Genomic DNA, 6,198 nt, shown 5'->3' on the forward strand with positions numbered 1-6,198 from the left:
CGTAGCTTGGAGCGTTTTTGGGGTCCCCTCCTATTGTCTCCGTCCTGGCCAGTACAGCAGGCAGCTTGAATCCCTCGTGGGTCTGACCTCTGTCATCGATCCCAGGTTCCCTCTTTGCTACTGTGCCCCGGACACTAATGTCGGTAGGGTGATGGTCCCCTCACCGTGGAGATATTTATCAGGCACGCCTCTGTAACGTCTTCCTGAACTTGAGCTCTGTGTCAGGGTTAGACTGTACAGACATGAATCAACACTATTCCCTCTAAAACACATCCCCGTCCCAACAGAAAACACACAGACACAATATTTGGCAGGTATCGGTCACAGCTTTACTTGGATATATAAATTTTTTATAAAATTTTTCACTCCGTATAAAATGTAAACATCAACAAACAACTTCGGAGGTGAGAAGGGATCTCAGACACACGACCGTGGACTTCCGCTCTCCCACCAAACTCCTGTTTAAACATGCCGCTGTGACTTCACTTGAGAAAATGTTATTAACTGTTGACAACAGAAAAGAGAATAATGTCATAAACAATGAAAACGAATAGCAACAGGGAGGGACGAGCTGCTGCCGGATCCTGGAAACCCCCAGGGGAAGAGGGGGAAACCCCACCCCCGACTCCCTATATATAGGAAAGGGGCACGTGATATAATGGGGCTCAAACTCTAAGGAGGAGCTGGGAGGAGTCCCCTCCTCCCCAGGGAGAGCAGGATCCAGGGATGTGGACGAGGCTGACAATTACAACAACAGCAGGATTAACCCCTTGCTGCACAGTCTGGGGCAGTATCGTTAACCACTACACCGCCCTCCAGACTGTACAGACATGAATCAACACTATACACTCTAAAACACATCCCCGTCCCAACAGAAAACACACAGACACAATATTTGGCAGGTATCGGTCACAGCTTTACTTAGATATATAAATTTTTTATAAAATTTTTCACTCCGTATAAAATGTAAACATCAACAAACAACTTCGGAGGTGAGAAGGGATCTCAGACACACGACCGTGGACTTCCGCTCTCCCACCAAACTCCTGTTTAAACATGCCAAGAAGGAGAACAGTCTCAAACTGGGCTCCGAACCCCACTCATCAGGAAAAAGGCTTGTTCCAGGCCATCCTGGATACCGGATAAAAATATGTCAAGACCGATATCTGTCAAATGGACTCCGTCTGGCATCATAAGTCTCCTATTGTCACCCTCCAATTGCCTATGGCGAACCACCACACCTGAGCGATACCGAATAAACCGAGACATACAGGTATTGACTGTGCGCCGGGTCCGATCGATCACCTCCGCATCCCTGGAACCCTGCCATACCACTCTCGGAATGATTTCTGACCAAACTATCCGGAGTTCAGAGAAAAACCCCGGAAACCGATCCAAATCAGACCGCATCATGGTTAGCAATTCTGCCAACCTAATGTTCCCAATATCGTTTCCGCCGGCGTCAAGAACTAAAATAGTTGGAGCAGAGGACTGCCTGCTGATATCCACAACCTCCGACAGGACCTGAGACCACCTCAGGCCCCGAACACCTCTCCAAAGAAGTTCAACGTGGTGGAATCCGAGATTACGGCCACCCGGACGATTACCGGCTCTTTGAGCAGCCCAAAACACATAGGAATGTCCGACGATCCAAATTTTAGGCGTCGCCGGACCTAAAAAGGAGTGTAAACTGAAAATTAGTCTTGAATTAAATCAGGGCGCACATATCTAACAAAGCAAGCTGAGCGCCAGCGACCAATACGTTGAATATCAGAATCAGACAAGCCGGCACGGGCAGCCTCGGTAGCAGCCCCAATACGGAATGAATGCGTACCAAAATGATTTAGAGACAATCCAGACGCAGTCAAACAACGCCGAAAAAGAACAGTAAATTGGTATCTGGTGAGGGGAGATCCATCTTCATGAATTAGTAGCTCGGAGCCCATTGTGCGCATAGCCAAAAATTCAGTCAAAAGGCGCAATGGGCAAGCAGGGCCTGGAGCGGGGAAAAGCCTGATCCATGTACCTCTACCCAACTGGTCAGTTTTAGACCTACGGATACGGATGAAGGATTCTGTTATTAATATGTCATTAAATTGAAGGCCGCCGGGCTTGTGCCTAGATGGCGGAACAAGCTCACTAACTCGGAGAGCACCAAAGAAGGCCAGGCTAAAGGCTAACGACAAGAGGGAGCCCTCCCAGGGGTTCGAACAGACCGCCTTGCTGGCTTCAATTAACCTGATGAGGGTTGAATAAGAAATGGGGTATCTATTATCAACAGACGATCAGGATTTGGCCCAACCCTTAAGGGATTGGCGTATAATGAAGGATTTGGTAACGTCAGACCAACCCCTTAGCCTGAAATGAAATGAAATGCCAGATAAATGCCTCTGAGCTATGGAGGCCGAAAAACCCGAAATATAAAGGTGTATTAAATATCGGAGTGTAATCTCAGTTTGGGTGGAGCTGTCAAAACTGCTAATCCCAGGACCTGCAATTATTAACCACTGCTGCCATGCCTTACCATAAAGCTGCCACGTCGAAGGGGAAACAGACGTCCGAATCCACGCCATCATTTGATCTCTATCAGGTCCCACAGCCATGGAGGGCACAGGCAACCCTGCAAGCTGGCATTGGGTACGAGCCTCACAAAATCCTGCAAACAAGAGTTAGACAGTAAAAATGCTGAACGACTCCGGGAAGAAGAAACGTGTCGTGCTCTAATCCAGATGTTGTTTTGCATGCAGAGTAACACAAGGTGGCGAAGGAGAGCCAGGACAGGAAGGTATGGTGAAGATAGATGGTTAATACAATGGACCGTTCTGGGGTTCTCTAATTGGAAAGAAATATTACGGTTAGCTAGATGGTCATGTCACAACTCAACGGCCACCACAATAGGGAACAATTCCAACAAGGGGGCATTACCAGAAAGGCCGGAGCTTTCCCAAGAAGGAGGCCAGGAGGAACGACACCATTGATTACCATAAATGGAAGAAAAACCAGATGGGGATGCGTCAGTGACCAGCGATAGCTCCTGGTTAGATACTACAGGGCCCATAATGTAATTAGACCCGTTGAAGTTTGATAAAAATTGGGACCAGATCATGAGATCAGAATGCAAGGGTTTCGTGATCCTGATTCTGTGGTCTGGGCGTTTTGCCATTTTTGTAGACAATGAAAGACGTCTAGAAAAAGCCCTGCCCATTGGGATTACCCTGCATGCAAAAGCCAAAGATCCCAATAAAGACTGCATTTGCCGCAGAGTAACCTTCCTGACCGAACAAAATCCTTCGATCAATTGCAACATGGTATGAATTTTTTGTGCTGGTAGCCTAAAGACCATAGCAGTGGTGTCAATTTCAATGCCCAAAAAAGACAAGACAGTGGTTGGACCCTCGGTCTTATCCTTTGCCAATGGGACACCAAACTTAACCATTAGACCTATGAATGTGTCCAACAATGTTCTACAGGCATCTGAATCCTTGGAGCCAATGAATAGAAAATCGTCCAGATAGTGCGTGACGAATTTTGAGCCTGTCTCATAACGGACTACCCATTCAAGGAATGAACTGAAAAGTTCGAAATAGTGGCACGAGATAGAGCATCCCATGGGTAGGCAGGCATCATAGAAATAGCTACCTTCCAGGAAACAACCTAACAGGTGATAGCAGTCTGGGTGAACCGGTAACAATCGGAAAGCCGATTCAATATCAGTTTTAGCTAACAATGCAGATGGACCAGACTCGCGTATGAGGGCAATTGCACTGTCAAAGGACGCATAGGATACCGAGGAATCCTCAGGAGGGATACCGTCATTTACTGACTCGCCGTGGGGATAAGAAAGGTGGTGTATTAAGCGATATGTTCCAGTTTCCTTTTTTTGGTACAAGGCCGAGGGGAGAAACTCGCAAATTGGAAAAAGGAGGAGTTGTAAATGGGCCCTCAAACCTTCCTAATGAAAGCTCCTTGTAAACCTTTTCCCTTAAAATCTCTGGGTGTTTCCTGGCTGACGTAAGGTTATTGGCAAAGATGGGGGATTTAGACAAGTTAAACGGTATGAAAAAAACAAAAGAAAAACCAAACCTGATATGACTAGCAGCGACTTTATTGGGATACTTGTCTAGCCAAGGGGACATCTCGGCTACCCTCACCGGGGTCTTTTTGATCATGTTTCCCGCTTTTCCCAGGGAGTTTTGATGGGGGGCGAGGGCATTTAATGGCTGAATGTGCTCCGCCACAAGCGGAGCACTCATGTTTGTATTTACATAACCCGAAGAAGCGGAAATGGCCCTCGTTAAACAACCAGCACGCTCCTGGACGGCGCACGGCCACTGCGCCTGGACCTTGTGAAGATCCCGGCACAGTGGCCGCGGATTGAAAGGGGTGCGATTGCTTTTGAATAGTCATTAAACGAAGCCACGAATCTGTCGCCCTTACTCCCCAGCCGATTTCTGGATGAAGGCCGAGGCGGCGGCGAAAATCCTCATCATACCGCCACCAGCCAGAACCACCATGTGTCTTATATGAACTATAGATTAGGTCTTGATAAAATGAACATCTCAGAGCAACGCTCCGGGTGTTTCTGTCCCATAATACAGCCAAGTACTGAAAAGGCCTGCAACCAATTATTAATTGTTTTTGCTATTCTAGGCTTTCTATCATATGACCTGTCCGTGAAAAACCTGCGTTCCTTATCAACAGTATGTTGATCAGGAGAAAGTAGAAACCATATATCAATATAAGCGTTGTCCCAGATTTTTTGTTTGACAACGTCTTCTACATGAGAACCTAGCGGGGTAACCCCGCAGAAAAAGGAATCCTTGTGTATACTTGCCTGAGGGGGTTGTGGTGACTGAGACGGCATTGACAAACCCTGCTTAGCCAGATGATCTGCCAAGGCCTTCAGGACCGGCGGTAATGCTGAACTGTCTAAACCCCCCCAAGCCTCCGTGAACTTACCAGATGCTGAAGTGGATGCCATCCCTGGGGGAATCGCCGATGATACACCACCGCTGACGTGGGAAGGGGCATCCCTCACATCCCCGGGCATTTCAGTAGTAGACTGTGCTCCTTGCGTCCCCACAGGCTGCGCCATTGATGTCCGTGCACGCTCCCCAGTTGTTCTCGAGACACTTGACCCCTCTGATGACGTAGAGGGAGAGCGCCACCTGGAGGACCTGGAACGGCGACTTCTACCCGACGAGCGTGAACGCCGGCTTCTGCGCGTACGGGAGGAATTTCGTGACGAATGCCTCGAGCGCCTCCTGTGATCCGGCGAGCGGCGCTGACTATGCCGATCCGACCGACGCGACGCAGAGTGGGGGCGGGACTGATCACTGGATAGGACATAAGCGGGACCCCTGGGGTCTGCGATGATTTGGACATTAGGCATAAGAAGTTGTGGATTAACATGTGAAGCAGGGGGAAGCTGCAGCAACTGGGGGGTCAAGGTAGGTGGTAAACTGAATGCAGCTACAGCTTGGCCATCAAGGGTTAATTGTGAACTCTGCTGACCAGGAGTGGTATGCAACGCAAGAGGGGGGTTAGGGTTGGAGGGGGGTACTATTTGTGGCCCTTGGGTCAGGGCTACAGGCTGTTCAGCAGACACAGAGCCTGAAGCCTCTCCAGAAGAGGAGGCAGAGGTGTTATTATTGCCCATGGCAGAATATAAGGGGTTAATGTAACACTGCCGTTGTGTCAGTGAACTAAAAGTGCTGGGAGCTGTAGAGGAGGTGAGGGGAGGTGACATAAACTGTGCTGTGGAAACAGCAGGGAGGGGGGCTGAGGGAGCGACACTCGAGGGGAGTGTATTAGAGCCTGCTGCAGCAGCTGGAAGCAGGGACAGGGAAGGAGCAGAGCACACACGTGGAGCAGAGCATGCCTGGGGATCCGACCGAAGGGGGTAAGATGGCGGCGCTGGGAAGAACGCTGACTCACGTGAGAGAACTGGAGGGGAAGTGGGCGTGGCCAAAGTCCGCGCTCTGGTGCTGCGACCTCCGGAGACAGAGACCGGGTGTGCAGACGGGCTGAATCTGTTAGGGGGGCGGGAGCGTCGGGACGAGCGGCGGCCTCGCGGTACAGCACCCGGGGGAAAAGACATTTCCCCAGCAGGCACTGCAGAGCTTGGCAATGCATCGCCTAACTGTGACTGAGGACAGCTGAGCTCCGCAAATAAACGGGCCAGCCATCCCTCACCTT

General features: G+C 49.7%; 1 long non-coding RNA gene across 1 annotated transcript; it reads right to left on the minus strand.

The window, feature by feature from the left end:
• Positions 1 to 314: 314 nt before the first annotated feature.
• LOC142295088 (uncharacterized) lies at positions 315 to 5,516 on the minus strand. The gene is made up of 3 exons (XR_012751360.1): positions 4,960 to 5,516; positions 2,525 to 2,656; positions 315 to 504 (listed from the first exon to the last, which is right to left on the minus strand). It is a non-coding gene; the product is annotated as an uncharacterized LOC142295088 (long non-coding RNA).
• Between the last annotated feature and the right edge of the window lie 682 nt (positions 5,517 to 6,198).

Source organism: Anomaloglossus baeobatrachus, chromosome 3 (genome assembly GCF_048569485.1).
Source record: "Anomaloglossus baeobatrachus isolate aAnoBae1 chromosome 3, aAnoBae1.hap1, whole genome shotgun sequence".
In the NCBI taxonomy this organism is placed as follows: Eukaryota; Metazoa; Chordata; class Amphibia; order Anura; family Aromobatidae; genus Anomaloglossus; species Anomaloglossus baeobatrachus.